The sequence below is a fragment of the Nycticebus coucang genome, chromosome 6 (genome assembly GCF_027406575.1).
Source record: "Nycticebus coucang isolate mNycCou1 chromosome 6, mNycCou1.pri, whole genome shotgun sequence".
Taxonomy (NCBI): domain Eukaryota; kingdom Metazoa; phylum Chordata; class Mammalia; order Primates; family Lorisidae; genus Nycticebus; species Nycticebus coucang.
Genome location: NC_069785.1, coordinates 31,676,948 through 31,698,884, shown reverse-complemented (window position 1 = coordinate 31,698,884; position 21,937 = coordinate 31,676,948). Strand labels below are relative to the sequence as shown.

Here is a 21,937-nt window from a genome sequence, read left to right as displayed (position 1 = left end):
GAAAATCTACTTTTAGCTCCTTGAGGGTTTGGAAAGAAGTCTTGAGAACATTTTATCTTTTTCATCAGAAAGGACCTGCTTTCTGAGTTCCTTTCCATGCCTCCAGGTGTTTTCCTTTGCTTCCTTATAGATTGTCTTTTTACCCCGCATAGAATATAAACTCTGTGTGGTTATGAAAGAACAGTGAGTCCAGAACACAAGTAAAGAAAGACTCTTACAGATTAGGACCCCCTAATATACACTGACTTGGTAAACAAAGACCTAGAAGCATGTATGGGCTACAAGACCACTGGAGGAGCATTTGCTCCCTTGGATGCTACTGGTGGCAAATTCTTCCTCCACTGTAGATTGCTATGTCAAACAGAAAGCTACTTCCTAGGGCTTGAAAATTAATTTAGCAATATATATTGGCTTCATGCACTCTGAATCTGTAATTCTACTTCTAGAAATTCCACTCCCAGAAATTCCTTCTTAAGAAAACAGTCAAATGTGTACAAAGATTTATATTTTCAAAATGAGAACTTTACTTAAAAGAGTGGAGAAGGAGGGGAAATCCCAATGTCTAACATTAGAGGAATTCATTTAAAAATTTGGGGCTCATTTGTATAATGGATACAACCATTAAAAATCATACTACCTGGACTTCTGCTTCTAGCCACGCCGGAGTAACAGATAGCAGATTTACTTTTCCACTTGAAACAACAACAACAACAACAAAAGCCCCAAATTACAGAAAACAATGACTTTCAAACCACCATACACAAGCAATGAATGAGCGTGATCCATAGAGATGGGAAACAAATGAGGTGAGCCCTAACACTGCCCTAGCTAGTCCCTCAAAAGAGATTCTCAGCCACAGGGCAGACAAAGGGAATTGAAGCAGATCCTGGTGGGTTCCCTGAGTTGAAAAGACAGACTGAGAATTAGAGAAGACTAAGGCAGAACGAGTTCATGGGCCAGAATAGCTGAGAGGAGAGACATTCATGGGGAGAAGACCCCAGTGATCTGCAGAGGGGCCCTTCACATAAGTGGCCAGCCCAGTGCTTATCTGTGCGTGCATTGCGTGCATGTGGAAGCTATCCCTGGATGGGGAAAGAACCATCAAGAAGGACTGGAGGAAAGACTGCCTCTCCTCTTTAAATATTTCTAGAATTCAGAAAGAAGCTCAATGCTTGACCATATATTCCTTAATTCCGTAATTAATATTTTATACATTTCATTTTCTCTGGTTCTAGTCACTTATTACTGCCGGCCATTTTCAAATAATCATTTCACGTAAATATTTAGGAAATTGCTCTGCTTGATTTAGATAAAGAGTAAGGACAAAAATAAGTGTCATCCACATGGCATGGCAAGAAAATCATTGGTAATCTTGATTTATTTTTCTATTATTTGTACTATGATGACCCTTAAAAACTAGTTTTCATTTCTCATCCCTGAAATTCTTAACATGTAATGGCAAATTAATGAAAAATTCAAACCATGATGACACTTGTAAGGATGTGGCTTTATGTGATATAAGGCCCTTTTTCTTAAATCAGCTTCAAACATTAGTTCTGCTATTTTAATGATCCAAGTTCATTTCACTATTGCTTATGACATTTTAAATATTAAAACTTCCACACATTTCCTCTCATTTTTCATCTTCTAAGGCTGAGAATTCCTAATCTTTGAGACTCTTTTTCTTATTGCTGCAATCACTTTTGTTTTGTATATCTCTAGGTATTCTCTTTTACTTTAGTGAACAACATCATGAACTGATTCCAGAAAGGATTCAAACATCATCTCCACATTGATAGTTCCATACACTATGAACCTCACCTTTCTAAGGTAGAAATTTTTTAACAACAACCTTTCCCAGGCTCCCTTGCAACTAGGGTGCAGACCTGTATTCAGCCAAGTCTTTGATTAGAAAATGAGCCAAATGAAGAATAGAATAGGCAGGGGCATCCCTCTTCTTGGTTTAGGGACAGTAGAGGCTATATGGGCTCAGACTGGCAGCAATTGAATCTTCCTGATTGGACCAGTTTGGCTGTATGCTCTGTGGCTGGTGGCACGGGGGGCAGCTGTGATTGGGACAGGGAAAGCAACTTCTTTACCACACCGGTTGTATGGGTGATTCTGATCACTGCTCCTGGAAGTCAGGCATAGAGTCTCTTCTTCTAGCCTGTCTGATGATTCTGTGAGCCAGATAATATCCCTCCCCAAATCCCCATGTGCTTAGTCTAGGTAAAGTAGTCTCCTCTTTCTTTCTTGTCCTTAGAACACACACATTTCCCAGTGTTCAATCTGAGACCCACCGAGACTTTCATTCCAATAATCCAGTATCTTCAACCTTTTTTATCTCATGGCACACTTGAACCTATAGTTAAATTTCCATTGCACATTTATACTATGTTGATCCAAAAAAAAAAAAGAGCAATAAAAAAAAGAATGTACTTACTGTCCTTTAAAATTCTTTTGAAAATAGTTTAATTAATGATCTTAAAAATTTTCACAGCACACCTGAGATCCTTTCATGGCACACCAGTTGAAAATTACAATAATCCTTTAAGCCAAGTATCGGAGCTGGTTAACCTTTCATTGCAGTATACTTGTCTCATCTCACTGAGGTACAGTTCACAATGCTATTTACAAAGATTTCTGATTCCTTTGCCTGGAAAAAAAAAATGTGACTATGCAAAAGAATAAAGTTAATTTTGATAATTGGACCAAGACATATCTGGTAAGAACAGCATGATGTGACCTCTAAATTTAATCTTAGCACTTCTCCCTCCCCACTCCCACGAAATGAGGAAAATGGCTCTTAACTAAATTTGAAATTCAAGGGCACTTTAATCTAAGGTTCTTACTAGCTCTGGGGGTTAAAAAGAAACTTAAATCTAAAATAAATCTATAACAGGCAGGGCCATTTCCTAAATATTTACGTAAAATGATTCTTTGTTTGAAGGTGGCCAACAATGATAAGTAACTAGAGCCAGAGAAAATACTCTGTCCTATGCTGTAAAGAAGAAAGTACAGTGATCTTATTAGCCAGATCCCACAGGTGCCCATCTACTAAAAGATGGAAAAGAACCTTCCATGGGTGGCACCTGTGGCTCAAGGAGTAGGGCTCTGGCTCCATATGCCAGAGGTGGAGGGTTCAAACCCAGCCCTGGCCAAAAAAAAAAAAAATTGCAATGAAAAGAACCTTCCATTGCTGCAGATGTAGATATGAGATAAACAGAAAACTTTCCAAAGTCATCTTCTCTTGGAATATTTCTTCATAACCTCACTAAATATATAACTACATTTCTTTTTAACCCCCAGAGCTAGGAAGAACCTTAGATTAAAGGGCTATTGAATTTCGAATTTAGTTAAGAACTATTTTCCTCATTTGGTGGGAGTGGGGAGAAGACAAAGCAAAAGTTAAATTTAGAGGTCACATCATGCTGATCTTAGCAGCTCAAATCAAATCAGTTTCTAGTCACTCAGGTAATAATTACCCTTTTTTAAGTTTTGAATTAAATGTCACTTCTTCAAAAAACACTTTCCTCCCTCTCAACCTAAATGTGTTCTCCTTGTTTTACTGTTTTAAAGAACCCTGTAATTTCCTTTGCAGGCCTTATCACAATTTCTATGTATTTGTGTGTGATCATCTGTATAATATCTGTCTTTCCCATTAACCTCTAAGGTCCACTAAATGCCCCTGTTCAGAATAGTGCCTGCCACATGGAGTGTGACAAATAGTTGATGAATGACTGAATCTAAGCCATTGGGCATGTACCTTACTCTGTCCTAGGCTGTCCCTCAAGTGTGGATGCTCCTGGTGCCAATACCATTAATTCCGACACTGACCAAAGAGAATTGAAAGCATATGAAGCCATGCTTCTGGGACTGAGGCTATAGTCCAATATAAGCGGGGAGACTTTAAAGAGAGTTCACACAAAAATAGATTTCATCATTTTTGAAAACCACAGAGGGTATGTCTGTGTACATGGTGGACACTGCAACAGCACTAGACCAATTACCTCCAAACTGCAACCAGGAGGTGAGAGGCCCTAGTGATCCAGGCTCTGTGGGACAAAATGTAAATTTCTGACATTGACACTTGATGGTTCTTCTACTAATGTGAAGTGAAGAATTCAGCCTCACAAAGCCAGACAGGTCTGGTCTTTATCCTAGCTCCTGGGAGGTAACTTCTGAAGTCTTGGAATTTCCGGAATCATAGGAGTATCTTTGTTATTGATGGTAGGCCCCTTGGATTACAGGTGATAGCTTCAGCTAACAAGATGACTGGGCAATGGGGCTAGCCAGACTCATAATCTTGGGGTCAGGGGCTGGCTATGCCAGGAAGACCAATTATGTACATTGGGGTGGGAGGTTTGGGTTACAAGATATCTCTCAACATAGAGACATTTCAACCACATAGGTAATTAATCAATCATGCCTATATCATGAAGCCCTGATAAAAATACTGGACACCAAAGCTCAGCTGAGCTTCCCAGATTGGCAATATTCCATGAGTATCATCACACATTGATACTGAGAGAGCCCCCCATCCCTGAGGACAATGAAGTTTCACATTTGGAACCCTACCAGACTCTGCCCTATGCATCTCCTTCTTGGGCTAATTCTAATGTATCCTTTCCCTGTAATAAACTAATTATGAGTATAGCAGGTTTCACTGAAGTATGTGAGTCTTTCTAAAAAATACTGGAACTTGTTTTAGGAAACATTAAACTTGTCGTTGGTGTCAGTAGTGACAGTAGTCTTTTGTCTACACAAACTCTTCGTGGTTGTATGAAAGTGACCACATCCACATGTGGTTGATGAAGGTGATTCCTTGAAGTTGGGGTCAGACTTATCAGTCTTGAGTATTGTGCTCTTGACCTCAAAGTTTAGTGAACTCTGGGTAGCTTATTTTGTATTGAGCAACTCTATATGGATAAAAGAAGTTTCACTCATATAATGCCTAAACAACTAATCAATTATGTCAAGAGAGTGAAAAATGGTTACAAGTAGCTGTCACATGCAAAATAAAGAAACAACTGAAAGTCTAAGATTTGATGATTACATGTGTTGTTTAGAACACGTGTATTTTTTAAATATTTAAAATATTTCCAACACATTGATTGGCAACAGCTACTAACTGACTTCTGCTCTGAGTTTTACACATTAACTAATTAAGTTCTCATAACACCCCTGGTTAATAGTCCAATGTATAGAAGCTGAGGCAGAGGGAGGTTAAATACTTTGGTACATGTCACACACTCCCAGTATTTATTTGAATCCAAATCTGACTCCACAGCTAATGCTCTTAACCAGTGCCACATATGACTTCTCAGAAGGCAATCACTTAAAATTGCTTTCTGGTCTCATGAAAAGTTGTTAGAAGACTGGTTGTCTTAACTCCCAATCCTAGTTATCTTTGCAGAAAAGTAATATTTCATATAAACAGATGTGCATTTTATTGCTGACAATCCCCTTCTCCTTGCCAAGCTAGGCAGCAGCTAGGGAAGTTCTGATCCCCTTCCTGTATCAGAGAAAGGAATTCACAGTGAACACAAAAGAAAAAAGTATAAATTCTTTGTATTCAAGTCTCAAAATAAAATGTGAAAACTTTCTCTAGAGATAAGAAAAGGGGGAAAAAGAGTTTTGAGTTTAGATCATGATATTTTTAAGTTAAAAAAATCTGTCTTACCCTCACTTGCTGCCAACAACCTGCCACCCTGCCACCACCCCACAGAAATGATCAATTACCCACAGTTCTTCGCCAGATAAGACTAGTGTTCAGGGCACTGGCTCCTCATCTCACTTGGGCTTATGCCAAAGATGTTAAATTTGGTAGAGATGCCCAAGCCTTAATGCTTCAAAGTGTAGACCAATGCTGGAGCCATTACAATGAGGCCAAAGGGAAGAATAGTGATTATTGCAGAGTTTGGGAAATCCCAAAGTAACAAAAGATGGTGTGACTATTGCAAAGTCAATTGAATTAAAGGATAAAATTAGTGGAGCTAAACTTGTTCAAGATGTTGCCAATAACACAAATGAAGAGGCTGGGGATAGTACACCACTGCCATGTAGTTGGCACGGCCTATTGCCAAGGAAGGCTTTGAAAAGACTAGCAAAGGTTGGCTCAGCACCTGTGGCTCAAGCGGCTAAGGTGCCAGCCACATACACCTGAGCTGGTGAGTTCAAATCCAGCCTGGGCCTGCCAAAACAACAATGATGCTTGCAACCAAAAAAACAGCCCATTGTGGTGGGTGCCTGTAGTCCCAGCTACTTGGGAGGCAGAGGCAAGAGAATCGCTTGAGCCCAGGAGTTGGAGATTGCTGTGAGCTGTAATGCCACGGCACTCTACCCAGGGTGACAGCTTGAGGCTCTGTCTCAAAAAAAAAAAAAAAAGATTAGCAAAGGCGCTAATCCAGTGGAAATCAGGAGAGGTGTGATGTTAGCTGTCAATGCTGTCATTGCTGAACTGAAGTAGCAGTCTAAACCTGTGACAGCCCCTGAGGAAATTGCTCAGGTTGCTCCGATTTCTGCAAACGGAGACAAAGAAATTGGCAGCACCATTTCTGATGCAATAAAAAAGGTTGGAAGAAAAGGTATTATCGCAGTAAAGAATGTAAAAACACTGAATGATACATTAGAAATTATTGAAGGGATGAAGTTTGATCGAGGCTATATTTCTCCATGCTTTATTAACACATCAAAAGTTTGGAAATGTGAATTCCAAGATGTCTATGTTCTATTAAGTGAAAAGAAAATTTCTAGTGTCCAGTAAGTTGTGCCTGCTCTTAAAATTGCCAATGCTTACCATAAGCCCTTGGTCATAATTGCTGAAGATGTCGATGAAGGAGTTCTAAGCACAGTCGTTTTGAATAGGCTAAAAGTTGGTCTTCAAGTTGTAGCAGTCAAAGCTCCAGGTTGTGGTGATAATAGAAAGAACCATCTTAAAGACATGGTGATTCCTACTGGTAGGGCAGTGTTTGGAGAAGAGGGATTGACCCTAAACCTTGAAGATGTTCAGCCTTATGACTTAGGAAAAATTGGAGAGGTCATTGTGACCAAAGACAATATCATGCTCTTGAAAGGAAAAGGTGACAAGACTCAAATTGAAAAACGTATACAAGAAATCATGGAGTAGTCAGAGATTACAACTAGTGCATATGAAAAGGAAAAATAGAATGAATATCTGGCAAAACTTTCAGATGGAGTCGTTGTGCTGAAGATTGGTGGAACAAGTGATGTTGAAGTAAATGAAAAGAAAGACAGAGTTACAAATGCCCTTAATGCCACAAGAGCTGCTGTTGAAGAAGACATTGTTCTCAGAGGGGGTTGTGCCTGGCTTCGGTGCATTCCAGCCTTGGACTCATTATCTCCAGCTAATGAAGATCATAAAATTGAAATAGAAATTATTAAAAGAACACTCAAAATTCCTTCATTGACCATTGCTAAGAATGCAGGTGTTGAAGGATCTTTGAAAGTTGAGAAAATAATACAAAGTTCCTCATAAGTTGGTTATGATGCCATGATTGGAGACTTTGTGAATATAGTGGGAAAGGGGATAATTAATCCCACAAAGGTTGTAAGAACTGCTTTCTGGATGCTGCTGGGGTGGCTTCTCTGTTAACTACAGCAGAAGTTGTAGTCATAGAACTTCCTAAAGAAGAGAAGGACCTGGAACGTGGTGTGGGAGGTGGCATGTTCTAATTCCTAGAATAGAGCTTTACCATTAATGAACTGTGACAGGAAGCTCAAGGCAGTGTTCCTCACCTATAACTACAAAGAAGTCAGTTGAAGAACATAACCAGTTTGATGTAAGCATTGTATATAAAATCAGCACATTGTACCCCATAAATGCATTAATGTACACTGTTATGATTTAATTTTTAAAAATTAAGAGAAAAAAGAAAAGGTTGGCTGATGTTTAAGAAAATCACTATGACCATTAATTACTGGTTTCAGTTGACAAATATAATGGTTTACTGCTATCATCCATTGTCCATGGCTACAGATAATTTATTTTGTATTTTTGAATAAAAAGACATATGTACATTCCTGATTTAAAAAATCTGTCTTAAAAAGTTATAATATATGTTGATGATACAAAGATCAATTATGCAACCCTAGATTTAAACAATCTGTTTATATTAGACAACTCTATTGTCAGTCAGTCTCTCTGAGAAGAATTAGTTACAAATCCCTTCCACTCTGCATTGCTACCTCCCCTACCCTACTGGTGGAAAGGTGTACAGAGGTCATCGCCAATGTCTTGCTTTCTTGCTTTCATCTCATTACCCCAAGAGATTCTCCCAAACCAAGAAATTGGGCATGTACCTTACTCTATCCTAGGCTGTGTCACTATAGCCTCAGGAGCATCCACACCTGAGGGACAGTCAAGGACAGAGTACGGTACATGCCCAGTTTCTTGGTTTAGGAGAATTTCTAGAGGTGATAGAGATAAAAGCAAGAAAGCAAGACATTGGCAATGACCTCTATACACCTTTCCACCAGTAGGGTAGGGGGAGGCAGCAATGCAGAGTGGAGGGGACTTATAACTAATTCTTCTCAGAAAGATTGAGTGACAATATCTTGCAATTTTACACCAGAGACAGCTGTGCAGTGTTGTCATAAAGGCCAGAGAACCCAAGATAGCCCCACTCTGCCAGACTGCCATTAGAGTAGCTGAATTGTTATAAGCACACAAAAAGCATAGAATTTAACTAAGAGAAACTTACTGGACCTAGAGGGGTGTCAATATCATAAAACAGGCTCTGCACCCATAGCACTGTGGTTATGGTGCCAGTCACATACACCAGGCCTAGCAGGTTCGAACCCAGCCCAGGCCAGCTAAACAATAATGATAACTGCAACAAAAAATAGCTGGGCATTGTGGTAGGTGCCTGTAGTTCCAGCTACTTGGGAGGCTGAAGCAAGAGAATCACTTAAGCCCAAGAGTTGAAGTTGCTATGAGTTGTGACACCACAGCACTCTACCAAGGGAAACAACAAGAATGTGTCTCAAAAATATATATATTATAAAACAAAGGACATATAGCATTAAACATCCAGGGACCTACAGGGATTCAGACATATGAATATTAGAAACAATATTGTCCCAGATCAGACCCTGAGCTCTGAATCCCGGAAGACGCCATCCCAGCCACTACTAGGACACCAGTTAAGGCCTCTAGAATTAACATGTCACCCTAAGGAGAGAGATAGGGAGAACTTAAACTGATGGAAGAAATCCTAAATTGATTTAGAAAAGTCAATGCTTAACCAAGAAAATCCTTTATTTTCTAAAAGTAAGTTTTCTAATGCCAGGCAAAATGGCTACTGGAGTTAGAAATTAAGTTATTGTAAAAGATAAGCTTGTCCTGGTCTGTACAAAACGTTTACCCACTACATCTCTATTCACTAGATCAATTGTATTCAACCTCTCCTCTGCTCCCATACAAATGACAAATGACCAGGAAACCAAAACACCGCAACTAAAAACCACTAACCTGAGTACTTCCTAAAAGAAATCGCTTGTGTTCATATAGAATTTGGTGTAAGCCTCAAGTGTGGGAGTTTGTTACTACAGACACCAGAGGAACACCACATTTCCTATTAGGGGATCCTGCTGACAGTATATTACAACAAAGGCAGTGATTGGCAAACAGCAGTTTCAAATAGGCACATAAACAAGCATTGAAAAACAGTAAACACATAAGATAACTCATTTAGACACTTTTATATGCAGCGTGTATAGGATTTAAAATAACATTCCCAAGTTAAACTGAAAACATTACTATGTAAATGCCACAACTAAGTCAAATGAAATAGTAAATACAAGCCTGGCAAATTGGTCTCCCTCAAGGGCACTCAAAGGAGCCAGATAGCATGTTGCTTGCTATCTTAAGAAAGGTTTTCTCCATCAATCATTTCTGTTTTGACATCAAACCCATTGATTTAGAATTTCCAAAATTGACTTTCAAGGACTAACATTTATTCTCCACCTTCTAAGAAACCTCATAGCAACCACTGTTGCCAATAAAAAAAATCATAAATCTAACCCCAATACCGAGATAACTTCAAGAGAATGGACACCCCCACTCCCCACATGGTTTGGGCACATCTGCGTTGACTCTGTCTGTGTCCTCCCACACAAGCCAGAGATCATCAATCAGCAGGTGTCACCAAGCACCAGTCAGATTCACTCAACAGAAAAATCGAGTCTTTTTTAATTCCCTATTGTCACCTACTAAAATGTAAGTTGCCTTGTTGATCTCATCACCCTGAGTTATGTTTTAGTGAAGTGCTGAAAAGGCCCAGCCTGCACATATTCTTGAAGTTTGGAAATAATGGAGCAGTGAACAGATGTACACATTCTCCCAACAGCTCTTTGTGGAAATGAATTTTTTATGAGCCCAAAATATCCTTGATTCATCCCTGATCAAAACTCAAGTGAAAACTAAATACTATACTATTTTTTTTTACAAGAAACTTGAGAGAAATTTTAGGAAGTTATTGACATGAGGACTGGTGAGACTGAAAAACATGGGGTTAACAGTAAGCTTTTGTTTGGTGAAATAAAATAATAGTATAAGACAGAGGTAAAAAAGCATAGGCTCTTGGGCCACATTGTTCAGGTTCAGATTCTTCGTGTTTGAGCTGTGTAACCTTGACCAAATTACTCCAGTTTCATACTTCAGTCTTTTTTTTTTAATTAGGATAGTAGGGCGGCACCTGTGGCTCAAAGGAGTAGCACACCAGCCCTGTATACCAGAGGTGGTGGGTTCAGACCTGGCCCCGGACAAAAAAAAAAAAACCTGCCAAAAAAAAAAAAAGAATTAGGATAGTAAATAATAGCTATTTCACCTGCTGCCAATTAAGCCAACCATGCTACTTTCCTCTTGGAGGCCTGGTGTGCAATGGCTGCAAATAGCAGCCTCCCTGGTAGTGTATGCAGCCTATTGATTATATGGGTGCTCTAAGGGACCTTGGAAAGAGTCATTTTTGATATATGTTCATGTGTCAGACCTTGTGCTGTCCCCCCAATCTAGGCTTCAGACAGGTATACATGGTGCCTTTGGAAAGCCCCATGGTACCGTGGCCAGGGTTCACATTGACCAAGACATCATGTCCATCTGCACCGAACTGCCAAAAAGAAGCATGTAACTAAGGCCCTTCACAGGGCCAAGTTCAAGCTTCCTGGCCGCCAGAAGATTCACATCTCAGAGAAGTGAGGCTGACCAAGTTTAATGCAGATGAATTCGAAGACATGGTGGTTGAGAAGCAACTTATCCCAGGTGGTGTGGGGTCAAATACATCCCCATTTGTGGTCCCCTGGACACGGGATAGACCTTGCACTCATGAGGGTTTCTATTGTGCTGCCCCCTCATTCATACCTCCAATAAATCCTACTTCTTGTCCAAAAACTAATAACAATAACATCTATTCTATAGGGTTGCCAGAAGACAATATACTTTATAAAAGGTAAAATTATGTGCATGTAGAAAGTACCTGGCACCTAGCAAAGTGTTCGATTAATACTAGTTATTATTTGTGTTATATATAAGTAGATAAAAGAAACAGTTAATGAATAGTTCTATTCAGACTCTACTAAAATTGGGAACATAGCTAGAGGCATTCTTCCTTGTAACAATGCATTTTAGACAATAATATGGTTCTAACAAAGTCTCTTTAAAACACAATGCAGTATCTCTATCTTAAATGACAATAATATCTTCTGTCTGATAGCATTCAACTTACTATCAGATTTATTCAGCACTTTCTCAACTTCACAAGCACTTGAAAACACATAAAAGAGGGAAAATGTCTTTTTTCATTTTCAATTGTTACATGACAAATACTTTTCAAATGTCTTTCATATTTACCGTGTCTTCGACATGTAGCTCTGAAAATACAGTGTTTCAGAGTATTGTACCCTGAACACAATAGTGACGATGAGTAAAAATGGGCATCATTCCCTTCCCACCTTCAGCTGTGTGAGCCATGCAGCATGTCCTGCACCTGCACCCTCTGGCTCCACCAGGAATGAAATGTGGAGTCTATGGCTGAAGCCTCCAAAGCCCAGGACATTCTGTCTAGTGGCCTGTGGCCTGCAGTTCAGGAGTTGCCAGGGAGAAGAGGACAGGAAAAAGGAAGGAGAGACACTACTGATGTAACAGCCCTTTGGTTTTTACTGCGAAATGGGTGGTGACCAGGTGCTCAGATGTGCTCCTTCTCTGACACATGTACCTTTGGCTTGCAACCCTCACCCTTCTCCGTAGGCCTTGCAGGGCCATCAAAGAGCTGCAGGAATCACAGATAGGCAGCAAGCCCGCTCCAGGGAGGACCGCAGGCATGGAAACTCACAGATCCTCACCAGAAGCCCTGCTCCTCCGACTAAGCCTGGGAACTTAAAACCGGCACAAAAAAATAAAGCCCCTGAGATGGATTCCAGATTCCAGGCCAGAAAGTGAAATTAAGATTGATGTTCAAATAACTGAATTCCTGCAACCTGCCCTGAGATCCACTTCTCACTTTTAATCTTGTGTTAATCTTCAGTACAGGGAGGTTTTATCCCATGTCCTAACTATGGATGGATGGGTTCCAATCCTTCTGAACATGGAGGCCTCATTTTTAAAGCCAAAAATATTTCAGATAGTAATGGATTTTTAATAGCCACTGATTGAAAAAAAAATACTGTGAATAAAATAATACTTTTAAGTAAATTTGCTTTGGAGGGGTTAATATGAGGATACAGGTGATTAGGTTACATTACTTACATTTGCAAGGTAAAGTCCAAAGTCTGAGTTGTAGTTGAGTCCAGAAGCATGCTGTATACCCCTACATAATATAGGGGGGAACTTACTGAGCCTCTCCCCACCTCCTTCTTGAATTTGTCCTTTTCACTTTGTTTTTAACTAATCATGATATACCTCTGTGTATATTTAACTTAAAAAGACAAGTATGTATAAAACAACTGTCACAGTGCCTGACATAGCAAAAGCACTTGATAAATATCAGCTATAATTACTGCTATTGTTGAAATTTATTTGGTCCATAGATAATGCCTGGCCCACACATGGATTCTCAGAATCCTTACAGAACTCAGCAGCTCATAAGCTGTACCAGATTTTCTACCCTAGAAACTTCATCATATTTCCCTACTCCCCGCCCCCCAACATTTAGCACTGCCTTGTGTGTAGGAAATTTTTAATAAATTAATTGAATTGAAAATATTATGAAGATAGGAAGCTTCTTGGTCCTGTACCTTATCATTTTTAAATCTCTACACTGTTTTTTCAAATATGTATGGATGTCTCAGCATGAATCACTTTTGTAATTTAAAGATATAGAAAAGTTACAGATGGCTAATGCCTAAGTAAAAAGGTAAGGAGAACTTTGGAGTACCTGACGGCTTTGAATTGAAGATACAAAGGGGCTGGGTTCAGAAATTCATGCTTAGACTGCTAGCATTCCAGGAGGGCTGAGGCAGGAGGATCACTTGGGGTCAGGAGTTTGAGACCGAGCAAGAGCAAGACCCCGTCTCTTACAAAAAATAGAAAAAATTAGTCATGTGTGATGGCACAAACTTGTAGTTACTTGAGAGGCTGAGGCAGGAGGGGATCCCTTGAGCCCAGGAGTTTGACTTTGCAATGAGCTATAATAAGGCCACTACATTCTACCCCAGGGCAACAGAGTGAGACTCTGTCTCAGAAAAACAAAACAACAAAAAAAGGGCGGTGCCTGTGGCTCAAAGGAGTAGGGCACCGGCCCCATATGCTGGAGGTGGAGGGTTCGCAGCCCCGGCCAGAAACTGCAAAAAAAAAAAAAAGAAGAAGAAGAAGAAGAAAGGAAAAAGAAGACACAAAGGTTCAGTAATGGAAAGAGCATGTACTTTAGATTCTAAGCATTACTACCACTTGAGAGAGAAAAAGAAAACATTCATATACATTTGTCCCATTAATTCTATTCCTATGAACTTCATTCATAGGAAAAATCATAAATGCACATAATTAATTATATTGAAATATTTCATTGGGCATCTTACTATATCAAAAATTGGGAAAAACATTAAGAGTCTGCCGCGAACAGAGTGTGTAAATAAATCATGGCATTTACTATACAAATGCTGCCATTAAAACCATTCTAAGGATCTGGAAATGCTCTTAAGGGGAAAAAAAATTCAATAAATGAAACCAAATATACCACATTATTACAATTTTTAATATTTATAAAGCTAATACACTAAGTTTTTAACAAAGGTGATCTCTGCATGTATGATTTTAAAGGTGATTTTTATTTTCTTCATTTTTTTCTGCTTTTCCCCATATGTATAATTAATATGAATTCCTTCAAAATCAGAATAATATTATAAATATTTTTAAAGAATCCTAGGAGAGACCAAAGGTGGGCAGAATAGGGAAATCAGTGAGAAAATACAAGAAAACTCACTTAATATTCCTTTCCTACTCAGATCCCTCATTTTCTGACCTCCCCCAAGACACTGAATTAAAAACTGTCCAATGAGAGACACTTGTCAGATATATATGAGACAACATATGCATAACGTAGATGATACGATAGTATATTTTTATACGCTTAGCTGGAATGATTCAGCAGAGAGACAAAAATTGGTTATGCAGAAGAGAGAACCTGACCTTATGAAGTTGGGTTGAGTTGGCAAAGGGGACAATGTCCAGTAACTAAATGGAGGGCGTGGCCTTAGGATAAGCAGAGATGGTGTGCCCATTCAACAGAAGGAAAGCAGACAAGGGACAATGGGGGGTAAAGATGCAACAAGGTGGGCAGAGTCAGAGTGAAGGAGAGGTGTGCCGAGTGCTTCCGTGTCCTCAGTGAAATGAGAAGGGAGGTTGTTGGCTGATCATATGCAGGGAGGGGAGAAGGTGTAAAATGGTCTACGACATTTTGCTTGCTTTCTCACTTCCATTCACAATTCTGGGGAAAATCCCATCTTTAGAAATTCTGTGAAAAATCTCAAAAAACTTTAGAAGCATTTTCTAAATACCCTTAAATGGTTATCCATCTCTTTCAAAAAAAAATAGAGAAATAGAATTATAGAACAAGGTCCCTCACCATAGGGAGCTCACATTTTTATTGGTGAAGTAAAACACATATGCAATGACAAGGAAATAATTCAACCAACAGAAAAATGTTTGCAACAGACTTACTAAATAAAATAGATGTGCCATTTATGATACCAGGAAGCAGCACCCTCAGGTATGGACACATTGCTGCTGTCTATCGTTATCCCTCAGAAAGCCTTTACAGAACTTTTAGATGACCTCAGAGAGGAAGGGATTAGGGTAAAGAATTAGGTCAGAGTAGGTACAGGCTCAGCACCAGGGCGTAGCACCATTAATAAAACCAAACACACATAGACACCATCATTAACTTAGACATCACTTCCAGTAGCTTCCTCTGGTTTGAGACCATCCCATGTGGCTCTCTACATAGCAAACCAGATCTCAGCTGTGTGAGATCAGTTACTATGATTTGAGTACATGTAGTGGGCATTCAAACAACACTTGTTTCCAGTTGCGGTGGCCCATGCCTCTAATCCCAGTACTTTGATTAGTACTGAGATTAATCAGTACTGAGACAGCCTTGAGACCAAGAGTTCCAGGCCATCCTAGACAATAGCAAGGCCCTTGTCTGTACAAAAAAAATAAAAATTAGCTGGGCATGGTAGCATGCACCTGTAGTCACAGCTATTTGAGAGGCTGAGACAGGAAGATTACTTGAGCCCAGGAATTTGAGGTTATAGTGAGCTATAATCAAGCTAGTGTACTCCAGTCTGAGGGAGCAGAGTGAGAACCTGTCTCCAAAAAGAAAATAATAATAATAACAATTTTTTAAAAACTTGTTAGATCAATAAATACAAGTCAAATAGCTAGTTTTCATTCACTCTAAAACAGTATCGAGGCTTGATCTTGAGAATGTAAGATTGTCATTTTGCAAACAAGCCTCGGGTATGAAGAGGAAGCAAGGGAACAAGATCAGCAGACGGGATTCGGCAAGATCTGCTATGAGCCTGTCCTCCCAGAAATGCTTTTGCCTGTTCTGGGGCAGCAGTGACAAAAAGTTCTAGGGACTCTGCACATGATCTGTCAAGTATCCACCTTGCAAGAGGGGGTAAGCTCCCACCTCCCACCAAAAAATAAAAGGAAAAGCCAGATGCATCTGTAGTCCCAGCTACTTGGGAGGCTGAGGCAGGAAGATTACTGGAGCCCAGGAGTTCAAGGTTGCAGTGAGCTATGATCACACCTGTGCATAGGGACTGCAGTCCAGCCTGAGAAATATATTGAGACCTCCATCTTTACTAAAATAAAAAAAGGACGAAAGAGTTGAATCCTGGCCTGCTTTCTCCAGTCTGGACTGTGATTGTCTTTATCTTCCTAGTTAAATATGACCCCAACCTAGAACTGTGTCACCTTTCAGGCTCTGAGCCTTGAGAATGGAAGAAGGTTGTACCTGCTGGTGATTTGGAGCATGTATAGTGAAGAATTAACTTTTTCAAACAGAAGTCTGACCTTTGCCCTCAGCTACAAGGAGGTGAACTCACACAACATGGGTAGGAGAAGGTAACACCACCCAGGTCTCCACAGGGGAGGACTCCAGAAGCTGCATGTTGAGAAGCTTTCACCTTGTGCTTCTCTCTTTTGGTTGGTTCTGACTCGTATCCTTTTGCTACAATAAAACTATAATTATAAGTACAGCACTTTCCTGAATTCTGCATGTTCTATGGAACTCTCAAAACTGAAGGAGAAAGGGAACCCCCAAATTTGCAGCCAGTTAGTCAGAAGAGAGAGACCCCTGACTTGCAGCTGTGTCTGGAGGGAGGGCACTCCTGTGGAGACTGTGCCTATATCCTGCAAGGTTTGGCCTACCTCAGGCGACTCGGGTCAGAACTCATTACAGGGCCATTCAGAGGAAAGGAAGGGGAGTGAGCCAATGGGGCCTGACACAAAGTTCCTGCCAATCCCCTAGGAAGCCCCCCAGAGATGCTCTGGTTCTCTTACCTGTAGGTTCCAGGGAAGCTCAGAGGACCATCACTTCCAATAGCAATATGTGTGCAGGAGAGGGGAGCTGTGATTCTCTTTCAGTCTGAAAGGACACTATCTGTGTTACTGATACTTGAATTTTACAAACAGCTTCCCAGTGGAAAAAGATTTGTCTCATTTTTCTGTGTAACTAGAATGATTATTTGACAAATGGATGCTATCCAGTGAACTTCCGTAAAGAAGCCAAGTTTATCGACCTTATCAACTCACAATTCCAGCCTGAGATCCGTATGTGCTCTCAGAGAGGACGTAGAGAACAGAGTGACAGCAAAAGACCAACAAAATGAGCCAGGAGTCAGCCAAAACCATCCTGGAGGGACCCCAAAATACACCCAGGAAGAGGCTGCAAACCAGGGACTGTGAGTGGTCCTCTGAGGCCTGGAGGGAAACTACTACTGATTATTTTAGGGAACACATTCCCACAGCTGGCTCGGAGGCTAGAGAATACTGGTGCACAGACCTCGCTCTCAGAAGCGTTCTCCTCCCTGAATTTGGTACTTGAGATAGTTAGGCAGTAGATAAAAATAGCACTTTCTCAAAATAAAGCAAATCATTTTTAAAAAATAGGTGGCTGTCTGAGCTTTGTCTCACTGTGAGACTCAGAAACCAACCAGATCCTCCAGCTGCACACCCTGGCTACACGTCCAGGATGGAAGATTTGTGACTCCAGTCCCTGCTCCTCCCACATGGCTCAGTCAGGAGGGCCAGGACGAGTCGCTAACACCGCCTTCCCACTGCTGTCCCCGTCTTCCCACGGCAATCGCCTTCCCACTGCTGTCCCGTCTTCCCACGGCAATCCTCTCGCGCATACGTGTCCCTGTGCCCTGCCTGCCTGTCTAACCCATCCTGCAGCTGCAGCCAGACCAGACTCCCAGACTTTTTCCCCTCCTCAGCACCAACCCAGGATTCCTCTGCAGACTACACTTGGCCTGAAAACACCCTGTGCTTTGCCACCTCCACACTCTTTCTCAGGCCATTCCATTTGCCACAAAGACTGTGCACTCTATTTTTTAGTGCTGAAATCCCATCCCAGTTCACGCCTATCTGAAGTCATCCCCTTCACCCTTGCCAACTCTAAAACCTACTTCAATCTTATTGCTTTAGATTGCATTTATTTGTGGATAGTGACAGGCACTATGTTCGACCCCGAAGATACATGCTAAGGAAAACAATATCTGATGATAAATTTCTTATAGTCTGATGGGAAAGATACATAACAAGGCGTATGTAAATTAGAAGGAGTGTTATGAAAACAACAGAGGCTGCCAGAACAAAGGGTTCGATTTAAATGCTTTTTCCCTCTTCTGGGAGAAATGAGTTAGGAGGTTGTAGAGAAGTCAGAATCCCTCCACTAATGAACATTTCTGTGCTTGAAAACACAAACCAGGGGAAGGGAGATTCAACTCCGGAGAGGTATGTAAGTATATGGATCACATAGCCCAGAAAACCTGACCCACGCACACCTTGCTGACACTTCTCCATGGGAATTTACCGAATCTCCCGTGTTCCTCTCGCCGAGATAACATGGTGTGATTTTGCACAGTGTCTGTCTAGGAAAATTGTACTCTCTGCTGCATAAATCATAGTTAGTTGATATTCACGAACACCACATCTCTCCTTACAATGCTACGGTAGGGAGCTGTGCTAACCGGCTGGAGGTCTGGATTCTTAAGAGCAAATGTCTAGTTAGCAACCGAACCTCTCATGACCACCCAGACTTTAAATTACTGTTCAGCTCAGCAGCTCATTATCATCTTCCTGGAGCTGGAGTTCCAACAAAGAAAAATCATCTCCATGTAGAATTGTTGCTCTTTTTTATCAAAAACCATACGCACCTTGAGAGAGTAGACATCAAAATTCCAGGACTTTTTTTTTAAACTTCTCTTGGGAGTTTAAAATAAGATTCCGGGACTAACTGATGGAAATACAATCTGAGAACAGCCACTATCTATTATCACACGACATGATCTGAAACTAAGCAACCTTGTTTTTCTTACACAATTCTATCAGACTTCTAGGAAATTCTCTGGAAATCTATGCACCACCACATTTAAAACAAAATAGCTCTACTTTTAGATGCCTGAGAAAGGTCTATCTTACAGTGTGATTGAGCTGCTATGTAGAGCTGAGACATGAGGATTATTCCAGAAATAGAGAAACATGGTACAAATAACTTGCACTCATGGCATTAGCAGTGCCTGGGAAACACCATTTTTTGGCAGCTATTGCTTTCATCAATACTTTCTCAGCAAAATTGCAATAGCAATCTCTGAGAACTTAGGAGCACTGCTCAGAGTCTCTAATAGGACCCTCTATAATGAGAATTCCTATTGACTGGAGTAACCTTTGGGGATAAGAAATAATGTTGAGCTAAGAGAATCTTTCAATCATTCATTGCAAACATATTTATCCACCATGTGACAAACACTGCAGTCAGTGCCAGTGGTATAAACTTGAAGACGTGTTTATATGTGAGTTCCCATCCCCAAGGAACTCCCACTTTTTTTGACATGCCTGGCACAGACGCCTTAGATGGGCTGGTCAGCGGTATGCTCCTGCATTGCTCAGAGTGGTAAGGAGGAAGGATAAATGTAACACCTACATGTGTATCATTACACAAGACATTTAACTATTCTCTCCCCTTTCAAACTCTCCCTAAAGTGTCCCCTCAAAGAACCTTGACTGCTCAAAGCTTCCGGATTCCCTGTGAGATTGTGTTGTCCTCAAGACCGTATTTTGCTCCTGCTATTTGCTTTTTTTGAAACATGTTCACTCCCCATTTCCACCATTTGAAGTTCAGCATCCTTCAAATCCTATTTCACACCTCTCCCCTAGTGCTCTGGGGACAATCCTCAGTTAGAAGTCACTCTTCTCTCCACTGGTGGGCTGGGCCAGTTAGTACCTGCTGGGGAGCTGAGTGTGCTCATCTCTTCCCAATCCTGCCTTCAGGGATGTCGTGTTGGCAGCAAAAAAACAGCCATGATGAAAATACTCACACCGTAGAAATCAGCAAGCACTATAATCAGGGCTTTTACCCCTAAGAGAGCTGACTTGCCAGCCCTCCACTGCCTCTCCCTCTGCCACGCACTGTTACTGCATCAGTCATCGTGGTTAATGCTGCTTGCCTTGTATTGTACTTGTGTATATATTAATAACTTCTTAGCTTCCCCTCTGCGTGAAAGCCCCTTGACTTAGTATGCCTTTTGTTTTGTTGTTTTCTAATTCCTCGGGTTACTTAGCATAGAGCTTTCACAGCATGGGTGTTTAATAATAACAACAGACTATTTGGAGGCAAGGGTGTTTTGTTTTGTTTTGTTTTGTTTTGTTTTTTCACTGTTGTAAAACAGCTGGGTGAGGAGACATTGTTATATATAAACACAATGGGTAAAATACCCCAGCTGAACAAATGCTTTCGAAAGACCTCCAGTCACTGCAGGAGTTCAGAGAGGAAACAACTCCTCCAAGCTGTTGTACACTGAATAGTGGGTTAGTTCATTCCTCCCCTCCCTTGGAGCACTAAGGGTGGGGCGGGGGGTGCGGTTCGGAAAGCTTAATAACTGAGAAAAACTTTCATAAAGCCATCTTTAGTGCTTATTATAACTTAATGTCATTTCTTCCATAGTCCATAGTCTTTGAATAAGTGTTCTACCTGCCCACCCACTCAACTCTCTGCCAAACAAACTTAAACACATTTCCAGTCAAAACAGTAAAAGGATTGCTATTTTGTAATTTTTAAAAGTGGTTTTAAAGGTTATCAGGAAAAATAAATGAGATATATAGCCAATAAAAATTGAACATTTGCCAGATCAGATATTAAAATGTATTCTAAAGCTATGCTAATTAAAATACTTAGATATCAACAACACAGAGATAAACAGACCAATAAAATCATTAAATCTAAAGTAATAAGAGACTCGAGTTATAAGAATTTTGCACATATGTTAAACTTAGCATATCAAACTAGGACAGCTTGTCAAAAACTGTTGGAAGACACCTGGATAACCATCTGGAAATTAATTAAGTTAGAGGCTTACCTCCACAAATACATTCCAGATAAAACAGTTTATAATTTTTTTTAATAATAAAAGTCCTGGAAGAATATATAGAGGACTATTTCCATAACTTTGAAAATGGAGAAGTATTGTGTAAAAAATGACAAATGCAGAAATCATCTGTGTGAAAGAATTTGATGTGTAATAAAAATACACATATAAAAAAATACACACAGATTTAGCTAAATAAATGTTCAAACATCTAAATATTAAAAACTCTGTGAATAAAATTAAAAGACATATGAAGTAGAAAGTATTAAAAATATATCTTAAGTAAAAACTACATATCATTAGTATATAAGAATATTTCCAAATCATTAAAAATAAATTGAACACAAATAGAATGAAATGACAGTGGAAACTAACAAGCACAAAAGAAGACTATAAATAACTAATAAACATACAAAAAATGTCCATCCTAACATAATAAAAGTCAATTGAAAGCAATCAAGTATGATTTTCTGCCGATCAGATTGGCAAAGATCATACTATGTGTTGACATTCCAATACACCGCTGGTGAAAATAGAATTTACAACTTTTATGAGCAAAATTTGGGCAATAAGTGTCAGTCTTAAAAATTATCATGCTTTTTGACCCAGTCACTTTAGTTTTAGGGATTTACACTTAGGAAAGAATTTGATGTGTAATAAAAATACACATATAAGGACATATATAAGAATGTAGTGAATAATACCACAAATCTTAAGCAGTACAACTGTGTAAACAACAATGAATGATAGTGAATTGGTTAAATAAATTTGGCATATTTACATCATGTAACACTATTGTCAAATGAAGCAATGTATAAATATTTTTTGT

At 39.9% G+C, this 21,937-nt stretch overlaps 1 non-coding gene, 1 pseudogene and 2 gene segments (V, D, J or C); all 4 read left to right on the top strand.

Moving 5' to 3' along the window:
• Positions 1-21,937, top strand: part of LOC128587398 (T cell receptor alpha chain MC.7.G5-like) — a 230,641-nt gene that overhangs the window by 23,838 nt on the left and 184,866 nt on the right.
• Positions 1-21,937, top strand: part of LOC128587405 (T cell receptor alpha variable 8-3-like) — a 624,669-nt gene that overhangs the window by 448,867 nt on the left and 153,865 nt on the right.
• LOC128587655 (60 kDa heat shock protein, mitochondrial-like) lies at positions 1,068-7,695 on the top strand (annotated as a pseudogene).
• Positions 10,851-10,984, top strand: LOC128589474 (small nucleolar RNA SNORA70). The gene has a single exon (XR_008381042.1). It is a non-coding gene; the product is annotated as a small nucleolar RNA SNORA70 (small nucleolar RNA).